The sequence below is a fragment of the Argopecten irradians genome, unplaced genomic scaffold (assembly GCF_041381155.1).
Source record: "Argopecten irradians isolate NY unplaced genomic scaffold, Ai_NY scaffold_1315, whole genome shotgun sequence".
Classification (NCBI taxonomy): Eukaryota; Metazoa; Mollusca; class Bivalvia; order Pectinida; family Pectinidae; genus Argopecten; species Argopecten irradians.
This window is the reverse complement of record NW_027188781.1, coordinates 1-11,446: the sequence shown is the minus strand read 5'-3', so window position 1 is coordinate 11,446 and position 11,446 is coordinate 1. Positions and strand designations below refer to the sequence as shown.

Below are 11,446 nucleotides of genomic sequence, written 5' to 3'. Positions count from 1 at the left end.
AGATATTTGATTGGTCAATTTGAACGGGTCACTGAGGTCGTGACTACTGTACAGGATGTTATAGAGAACGCAGAATCAAATGAATTCTCTTATCTTCGATACGTTATCGGTTTGCCCACTGTCCAGGCTTAAATGGAGTTTTCAAGTCTGGTCACATGTCACTATATTTTGTACGAATGGCATGTCGCCATACCGGTGAATTAAAATGAAGTTATAATCTGGTCACTCTTGCTATAAAAATGTTTGATATCAGAGACAATCTTTATGTTTGAAGTCCGCTCCAATAATATTTTACCCAATAATTTTTCATTGAAAAATTCCAAGATTGATTACCTTTCCAATGGTGTCAAGACAGATAAACAACAACTGTACGAGATATCTTTAAATTTCTATTACGATTTTTATTTTACTTATACTAGTTGTCAGTCCCCCGCCCTAACCTTATTCCCACACCATTGTAAATACTTGTGCGAGAAATGAATTTCGCACTCATATTTTCAGCCCTCACCTCAATACCCACCCAATCAGTTCAGCTCCGAATACTTGCCACTTCTCTCTGAAATTCTTAGTGCCCCATAAATGCGGAAAAGTGGGTTTACATGGAAACTATTCTTGGTTTGAGTCTGCGTGGTCCCCTCCCCATCTCTTATATTAGAATCCCTCTATGAACGAAGTGGATAATACGGTTCTGCATTGTGATACCAGATTGGACCCGAAAACGCTCGTTGATGTGTATCTCTTTTCGGCGCACTTTGTCTCGTCAAGAAGATGAGACGCATAAGGATAGGGATTGGGTATGAAGACATACCATATTTCATTTCGACTTTTTTTTCAATTAATAAAAACCTTTTCAGCATAAAAATTCCTGTTAATACTTGAAATTATTGATAAGAAAAAAAAAAAAACAATCTAAACAACACACATTAGGTAAAAGGAATAAAAAACATCCCGAACAATACGGGGAATCAAATCCCGGACGCCCGCGATGGCAGGGAGAGCGGAATCCTAACACTAGACTACTTAGGATATATATGCATACGATTACATACCCACACGTGTTTAATGGTTTACTTAATGAAACGGATGTAGGAATGGTATGGTAAAACGCTTATCTGTGGAAACGAAAGTGAAGGCGCAACTACAAATCCACAAAGCAGCTTGTTTGTATCGTTAAAATAAATCTCTACTGCTTTTCTTATATGCCTAATTAATCGTTTATAATAAATGCTTAGAAATTAGATTTTATCATTTTATATAACCCGTTTTTCACGATAAAAAATACTGCTCAATATAAAACTCCATATATTGCACCCTGTGTAATATCCTCCTGTCGTTAATGGATAGTCTGAAATGATTTTACAGAATAAACATATATTTGTCGCGATGTTTTTTTATAAACTGATTACTGTCGGGAATTTCTCAATAAACATCTTTGCACACATCGAAGGAAAGTGTCCTTATAATTTCGTAACTCAATAATAAGTACTTGTATTATTTACACCTAGACATGACGATATTAACGAATTATACTTTTTGTCATTTTATAGTAGTTGCGTTCCAAATCCTAAGTAAATACGATTCCGAAACCACACTTAATTAACCTATTCCATCAAAAATAAGCACGTTTTGTAGTGATTGGCAGTCCAATTAGTATCCCATAAGTGTTATGAAATGTATTGGATGGCCGACCGAGCGGTCTTAAGGCGCTTGCGTTCAGGTCGCAGTGCTGAGTCTTCCCGGGTTGCGTGGGTTCGAATCCCACTTTCTGACATTTAACTTATTTTAGTAATCGCTTTTGGCAAAGTTACTGTGTTCTTTCTGTCTCCTAATTAGCACCGATGCGGAAAATTTCGATTAATATACTTATCAGTATTTTCTTCTTGTACCCATACAGGGAGGATTTGACAATCCCATCAGAGGCTTTCTGAATATATAAGGCTTTATACCACTCATTGTATTTCTAGTTCAAATGACATTTTTCTCCATCCTGGCGACATCAACTGAGAAAGGATGGTATTAGATCCCTCTATGAACCGAAGTTAGGAATAAAGGATCTGCAATTGATACTGATTGATGAACGCATTATGTTTAACATTTCGGCGACTTGTTCGTCGAAGAAGATGATAATCGGCTGGATCAAAAACCCGGACACCCCCCCATCATGGGTATGGGATCGGCTTTGAGGTTTGAGGTTATACCATTATTTACATGTGGAATGTGTTTTTTCAACTTACAATACTTCCGAGCATAAAAATTCCGTTATTGCTAAAAAAATATTGAAATCGAACCCCGGCCCCTGGCACCGCCCCGCCCGCGGCCGCGCGGGTGGACGTTCGAGTGAGGGTGAGAGCGCAGATTCCTTTTGTTTATTCTTTAAAGGATATTCTTGATTTAATTTTTCTCCAGCAAAATAGGACTCTCGGTGATTGGGGCCGCCCCGAAAGTCTCCTCACATGTCACATTTATACGTTTAATTAAAAACAATACTAAATGGCATTACTTTCAATTATCTATCATTATGGTTTTTTGTAGTATTTCAATTCGATGTGTTATAACATTAGATATCTAAGAAATAAGAATTCAAATCATTTGCAATTTATGGAATTATCACCACCTCTATTCAATGGTATTATCTGCAGCAATATACCTTTTGATAGATCAGAGGGCGGAATACATATACCACTATACCACTTAGGATTTATATGCTATAATTAAACTTATGCACGCAGAGTTTACTGGTATATAATTGAATCGGATGTAGGTATGGCTATCATTATTGGTAATACGGTGTATCTCGGGTAGAGTAAATGAAGGACGACACTCCAAAATTCAAAAGCGATGTTTGGTATCGTTAAAAAAATATCTTTGCTTTTTTTATAGCTTATTAATCCGTTATAAAAATTATCTAGAAATTAATTAGAATCCATTTTATATACCGTTTTATAATATATAACCGCAATACATAAGTCATATATTGCAATCCTAGTTAATAATCATCAGTTCGTAATGGAAGTCTCTAAATTGATTAAATAATTAAAACATATATTTGTCTCGAAGGTTTTACTAGTTTTAAAACAATGATTTATGTCCGGAATTCTCAAATAAAATTCATTGCACACATCGATAGACAGTGTCCATTAATTTGAAAACAAATAAGTACTGTACTTATTTAACCCTAAAGAACTGACGATATAAAGAATTACTTTTTGTCATTTTACAGTCGTTGCGTCCAAATCCTTAGAAACGTATCCAACCAAACCAGTAATTTTGTTTTTTTAATCAAAAAGGCAGTAGGCTAGTGATTGCAAGTCCAATTAGAATATCCTAAATAGTATGAAGCTGATGAAGTCCAGGATGCTCCGATCCGTGCGGTATAAGGCGCTGCGTTCGTTCAGGTCGCAGGGAGTGAGGTCTTCCCGGGGTGGGTCTCGAATTTCCCACTTCTGACATTATTTAAACTTTTTTTTTAGAAACGGTTTTGCAAGATAATATTTATTTCTTACTAATAAGCCGATGAGGAAAATTCGATTAAAAATACATATCCTTTTTCTCTTTTCGTAACATTACAGGAAGGATTTGACCAACAACCCATCACGAGGCTTCATAACTATGATGACTTTCATACTCCTTGTATTTCAGTTCAATAAGCACTTTTCTCCTTCAGGGCTTCATCTAATGAGTAACGACTTGTCATCAAAGACATGGTTATTCTGATGTAGCGATTGATGTGTTTTGTGATTGGAATGATCTTCTTTCACTAACATTATTCTAAAAGGTTTGTATATTACTTTGGCGGTACTGAACAATTCCCGTCTAGGTAATCACGGAGGGTAAGATTTTTTGAGTGGTCATTTTGAAAGGTCTCCCTGGTGGACCGTGACCCTATTTACTAGGTTTGTTATAGAGACCGCCTACCCATAGAAACAACCAATTCTCTTTATTACGATACGGTTACGTTTGCCACTGTCAGGTTAAAATGGAACGTTTTCTAAGTCTGGTCACCTGTCACTAATTTTGAAGAAGAATGGCATTGTCGCATTACCGTGAATAAAAAGTATTTAAGATCTGCCATCTTGCTAAATTTTTATGTCGGGTGCCATCTTATGTTGAATTCCACCTAAAATTTTACCAAAATGTTCATGAAATTCCAATATTGATTATCTCCCCATGTCAGATATACTCAACTTGACAAGAATTCGTAAAATTTCGTTTAATATTTTAACAATTATGTATTGCCTAAACCCTCTCCATTGAAACATTTGAAACTGATTCGCCCTCAATACCCAATCAGAAGGCTCCGAAACATTCACTTCTCTCTGAAATCTTGTGCCCAAAAGGGGATTTCCCAGGAATCTATTCTTGGTTTGATTCTGCGGTCTCTATTAGATCCTCTATGAACCGAAGTGATAATGACGTATCTGCATGTTATACAGATTGATGAACGCGTTATGTTTAACCTTTTCGGCGACTTTGTCGTCACAGAAGAAAATAATCGCATAGGAAGGGATTGGGTTTGAGGACATACATATTTCATGTGAATTTGTTTTTCAATTAAAAAAACCCAAGTTCAGCATAAAATTCGTTAATACTTAAAATATTGAAGAAAAAACAATCTATTTAATTAAAATGAATAAAAACATCCCTAACAAACGGGGAATCAAATCCCGGCGGCCGCGATGGGAGAGCGGAATCCTAACCACTAGACTACTTAGGATATATATGCTACGATAACATACCCACACGTGTTTAATGGTATTAATGAAACGGATGTAGGAATGGCTATGGTAAACGCTTATCTGTGAACGAAAATGAAGGCGCACTACAAAATCAAAAGCGCTTGTTGTATCGTTAAAGCATCTCTTTGCTTTTTTATAGCTAATAATCGTTATAAAAAAATCTAGAACTAAATATTATAATTTTATATACCGTTAGATAAAACAAACAGCTCAAAATAACTCATATAATGCACCCTGAGTAATATCCTCAGTCGTAATGGAGTCTTAAATTATTAGATAATAAACATATATTTGTCTCGAAGTTTTAAAACTGATTACTGTCCGGAATTCTCACTAACAACTTGCACACATCGAAGAAAGTGTCCATAATTTGAAACAAAATAAGTACTGTATTATTTACCCTAGAATGACGATATAAAGAATTACTTTTTGTCATTTTAAGTCTTTGTGTCCAATCCTAGAAAGGATCCAAAACCAGTAATTTACATTTCATCAAAAAGCAGTATGCTAGTGATTGCAGTCCAATAGAATCTCCTAAATAGTATGAAGTCAGGATGGCCGAGCGGTCTAAGGCGCTGCGTTCAGGTCGCAGTCGGGTCTTCCCGGCGTGGGTTCGAATCCCACTTCTGACATTTAACTTTTTTTAGAATCGTTTTGCAAGATAATATTTATTTCTTACAATAAGCCGATGCGGAATTCGATTAAAATACATATCCTTATTCTCTTTTCGTACCATACAGGAGGATTTGACAACAACCCATCAGAGGCTTCATACTATGATGACTTTCATACTCATTGTATTTCAGTTCAAATGCATTTTTCTCCATCTGGCTACATCAACTGAGAACGACATTTCATCACAGCATGGTTATTCTGATAGCGATGATGTGTTTTGTGAACGCGGAATGAAGACTACATACACTAAATTAATTCTAAAAGTTACATATATATTACTTTGGCTGCTGAAAATTCACGTCTAGGAATACGGAGGTAGATATTTGATTGGTCAATTTGAAAGGTCAAGAGATGTCGTGACTATTAACAGGATGTTATAGAGTCCGCCAGAACCAAATCAATTCTCTATATACGATATGACGTTTTAACGTTTGCCACTTGTCCAGGTTAAATGGAGTTTCAAGTCTGGTCACCTGTCACTAATTTTGAAGAATGGCATGTCGCATACCTGTGAATAAAAAGAAATTTAAGATCTGCCATCTTGCTAAATTTTTTATGTCGGGGTGCCATCTTATGTTGAATTCCGCACCAAAATTTTACCAAAATGTTCTCATATGAAATTTCTATATTGATTACTCTCCCCATGTCAGAAACACACTTGACAGAAACCGTTAAAAATTTCGTTTAACTTATTTTACATATCATATGTATTGCCTAACCCACACATTGAAACATTGAAAAACTGATGCGCCCTCAATACCCAATCAGCAGGCTCCGAAACATTCACTTCTCTCTCTATGAAATCTTGTGGTCCTCCAAAGGGGATTTCCAGGAATCTATTCTTGGTTTGATTCTGCGGTCTCTATTAGATTCCTTCTATGAACCGAATGATAATACGGATCTGCATGTTATAACAGATTGATGAACGCCATGATGTTTGAACCTTTTCGTCGATAATTTGTTGGAATCCGAAGATGAGATCGCATAGGAAGGGATAGCCTTTTGAGGACAATATTAGATTTCAAGAGAATATGTTTTCAATTAAAAAAAAACGTTTCAGCATAAAAATACGTTAATGCTTGAAATATTGAAAGAAAAAAAATTTTGATTTATCTTATTAATGGAATTGAATAAAAACCATCCTTCCCCCAAACGGGGGAATCGATCCCCGGTCGGGCTCGATGTCAGAGCGTGGAATCCCTAAAAGATCCACTATACTACTTAAGGATATATTATGCTTACGATAACGTCTAACAATTTAATTTAAATGAAATTATTTTGGACCATAAAGTGAAAGAGTATATGTGATGCTATTATAACCTTCAAAAATCAAAAGTGTTTTCTAAAATATCTCTTTTGGGTTTTTTATAGCAATAACAGGATGTATTCAATATTGAGTGAAAGTTAGTCTAGATAGTCCATAAAAAAAAATACCGTCACTACAAAATGAATCTATTACTTATATAATATCCTGACCAGTCTTAAATTTTAATTTTTGAAAAAGTTAAGACTATATAAGTTTATTTTTACAGATACCAAACAACACTTATATCCATTTGATAAAGATTATATATGAAACAAATATTATGTAATACTTACATATACAAGATAAATAGAATAGGCTTTCATGAGTCATATAAACTAGACAGTATTAAATACAGAAAAGAGATTAAAATCATTTTTACATCCTAATGGAGCAGAGTATCGGATCCGACTCCATGAAATGTTTACTAAATATCATTCAGATGAAATACACATCATATCTAAATATTCAAAATCAACTAGAATGATTCGCCTACCCCCCTTCTGACCTACAGGACCCTTTAGAATCCTGTGCAAGATCATACTGCAGTAAGCCGTGTCATAATTCGATGAAACAAAATAAGTATTCTGTATAATCGTACCCCTAAGGAGGATTCATGAAAGCTATTTGGCAACATATGTGTCCATGTCATTTTATTTCAAACAAAAATGCACCAATTTACATAGGTCGTTAATCAAACTGTAGAAAGGACATCCGTCATCACAAAATAGCTAATTATAGCGATATTTATTTTGTGACAAGGTAATGACTAAGTCATACACTAAATTAATTCCAAAATTCAAAGATTGGGTTCAGTCAAATGGTGTCTAGGGGAGCTGAATGACGTGTCAATAAAGGTCATATCCGGTTGTCATATTCAGGACCGTATAGAGACCGCTGAATCAAATGAATTCGCTAATATACGATATGTTAACGTTTGCCGCTGTTCAAGGTTAAATGGAGTTTTTCAAGTCTGGTCACCTGTCACATAATTTTTGAAGAATGGCATGTCGATACCTGTGAATAAAAAGAAATAAAGATCTACTTGCCAAATTGCTAAATTTTTTGTGGGGGTGCCATCTTATGTTGAATTCCGCACCAAAAATTTTACCAAAATATTTCTGTGAAAATTCCAAATATTGATTACCTCCCCCTTCAGAACACACTTGACAGAATTTTAAAATTTCTTTACATATATTTTACATCTACATGTATTGCCCAACCCACACATTAAACATTTGAAACTGATGCACCCTGATACCCAATCAGCAGGCTCCGAAACTCCATTCACCTCTCTATGAAATCTTGTGCCCAAAAGGGGGATTTCCAGGAATCTATTTTTGGTTTGATTCTGCGGTCCCTATAGCATTTTACATATTTTTCAAATTTACCATTTTTACAGAAAGCTACATGTCCATAAAAGGTCTGATTCCAAAATGGGAGTTTGCTGCTGCATGGGTTGGTCTGGTACTGCAAGCTGTGTACTCGTATCGACGATGAAGATTCCTGTAAGAAAAATTATGAGAATTGAAACAGTTTTGAAATAAAAATTTAAATATTTCAATGAAAATTTGAACCTAGACTTTTGACTTTTACTTTAACTTAACTATAGTATAGTTAGTGTACTACAGGGAAATATGACCAATTGAATTTAAAATTTGGAGATCAGGGGGATATAACTCATATTCTTTACCCCCACCCCCCATTTTTGTTCTGGATTTCTAGCAAAAAATATCCAGAACTGAACAATTAAGCAAATCAAAGTTCCAGAACTGGCTCAATACTATAGATATATAACTTAGTAAACAATAGAATATCATAAAGAAATGATTATAAAAAGCATATTATGTCATAATATATCTGATATAACACAGAGAAATTAAATGGTGCAGCTAATAAAAATATGGATACAAAAAAAGCCCCAAAAATTTCAAATTTGCCCTGATTTTCTGAATCAGATGATTCTAAAATTACAAATGTATACCAATTGATGTAAAAAAGGGAATTATTAACCTCTGAAGGATTCCAAGGACAGATAAAATCAAATCTAGAGCAACATTTGAATTATGATAAAAACTGGACAGAACTACTAAAGAATCGTGGCTATTAGAAAGAAAATGATTTTGAAAAATAGAAATTAAACTTATCCTTCACTCACATATTGAATGTATACTAGTCAGTTACAAGATCTGGAAGTGAAAGAAATTACACAATTCACCTCTAAAATTTGCACCATCTCACTGCTAAAAAAACCCGTTTACCAGAGACCTACAAATGTACAGACAATGGAAGGGAGATAAACTCGAATTTCAATTTCACTCGAACTATCATCTCGAAGAAATTAATAACACTGATAATTGAACCAAAAAATAGGTATATGAGAGAAATGTATAGAGAGAAAAAAAAAACAAATTATACTCACAATTAAATACTCAGGTCAATTATGGAAAGGTAACTCTGTCTAGTATTTTCATGAAATGAGTTAACTCCCCTTGGCGCTGTCTTCATGTCAGGAAAAAGCTGTTAAACTGTCGCCCCAAAAGGTACCATGGTCAAAGCTCGGCTGAAAAAGAAATGAATGTATAAATTAATAAATAAATGACTAAAATGAAAGAGTTAAAGTAGCTGATTAATGAACACAAAAACAACAGAAAGTGTTTTATATAGATCGATTAGGGTTCATGGCCATTTAAGGATGTGTCAATACTTGGAGGAACCCAGAGTATCAAAATAAAAACCACCGTCCTACAGCCTGAATCTATTACCTATTCCTGACCAGTCTTAAACATTTAATTTTGAAAAAGAAGACTATACTGTTTATTTTACAGAACCAAAATCAACACTATATCCATTTGATGAATTTATATATAAAATATTTGACTTACATATACAGATAAATAGAATAGTGATTATGATAAATAGATAAATACAGGGAAAGAGATTATTAGGCTTGAATAATATTTGAATAACTCCTAATCACAGAGTATCACGCGAATTCAGAGAAGTTTACTAAATATAATCATTGAAATACACATATTCTAAAATATTCTAAATATTCTAAGTCACCCCCAGACTTTACATGTACCCCCCCCACCCCCCCCCACACCTCCCCCCTCCGGGCAAGGACCCTACCCCGTGTGTCATACTGCCCGCAAGGGCCCCCTGTGTCATACTCTGTGACACTAACAAAAACCTTCTGTACATATCACTATTTCCTTAATAATTTTCGGTGTTCATGTCGCAAAGCTAATTATAAACCCACATATGATGTAAAGGCTTAGACTTTTTTCATAAAAACAACCACAAATTAACAGTGTCGTTATCCCGACAATAAAGGCCTCCATACAAAAAATAGCTACCTAAATATTCTTATAAAATTCAAGCAAATCTACCTTCACAAACACTTCGATTTCCAGTTCAAATCCAAGGCATCTATGGGCTCAGTTAACATGGTGTGTCAGACGGGTCGCCTGAATGCCGGAAGCCGTCATAATTCTGAGGCCCAAAAAAAAAATCATGTAACATCCTATTAGAGGGACCGCAGAAACCACATGACTATTCGCTAAATACGATATATAAACGGTTTCGTCGCTGTCAAGGTAAAATGTGACGTTTTCAGTATGGTCACCTGTCCACTAATTTTAGAAGACCAATGGCATCGCGCATACCTGTGAATAAAAGAATAAAGATCTACCTTCTTGCAAAAACTTTTATGTGGGGGGGTTTGCCATCTTATGTTGAATTCCGCACCAAAATTGACCAAAATATCATGAAATTTAATATAGATTACTCTCCCTCGTCAGACACCACACTTGACAGAATTTTAAAATTTCTTTATATATTTTACATCTACAGTATTGCACCAACCCACACATTAATCATTTGAAACTGATGCACATGGATACCCAATCAGCAGGCTCCGAACATTCACCTCTTCATATTAAATCTTGTGCCCAAAAGGGGATTCAGAATCTTTTTTTGGTGTGATTCTGCCAGGTCCCTATGCATTTACATATTTTTCAAATTTACCATTTTTGTGAAAGCTACGATGTCCATAAATGGTCTGATTCCAAAAATGAGTTTGCCTTCGCTCTGCAAGGTGTTGGTCTGGTACTGCAAGGCTGTGTACTCCGTTAATAGGACGAATTTTTGTGAAGATTTCCTTGTAAAGAAAAAAATTGACTGAGAAATGAAAACAGTTTTGAATAAAAAATTTATTTATTTTTTAAATATCTATTTCAAATGAGTGTTTGAAACCTAGACTTTTGACTTCTTTTAATTATAAACTATAGTTTATAGTTTAGTGTTACTACTGGGAAATATGAACCAATTTTGAATTAAAACTTGGAGGGGTCCAGGGGGAGATGGAGAGTGGGAGATAGATAACTCATAATTCTTTACTCACAACCCCACCATTTTTGGAATTTTAGCAAAAAATATCCAGAACTGAACAATAAAGCAAATCAAAGTTCCAGAAATACTGGTCTCATACTATAGATATATATATTAGTCAACAAACTAGGAACCTCTCCTAAAGAAATGATTATAACATATTATGTCATAATATATCTGATATAACACAGAGAAATTACGGTGCAGCTAATAAAATATGGATACAAAATAGCCCCAAAAATTTCAAATTTGCCCTGATTTTCTGAATCAGATGATTCTAAAATTACAAATGTATACCAATTGATGTAAAAAAAAGGGAATTATTAACCTCTGAAGGATT

General features: G+C 34.7%; 1 non-coding gene across 1 annotated transcript; it reads left to right on the top strand.

Annotated features, from left to right (window-relative positions):
• Nucleotides 1–5,284: 5,284 nt before the first annotated feature.
• Nucleotides 5,285–5,368, top strand: Trnal-cag (transfer RNA leucine (anticodon CAG)). The gene has a single exon. It is a non-coding gene; the product is annotated as a tRNA-Leu (tRNA).
• Nucleotides 5,369–11,446: the final 6,078 nt, after the last annotated feature.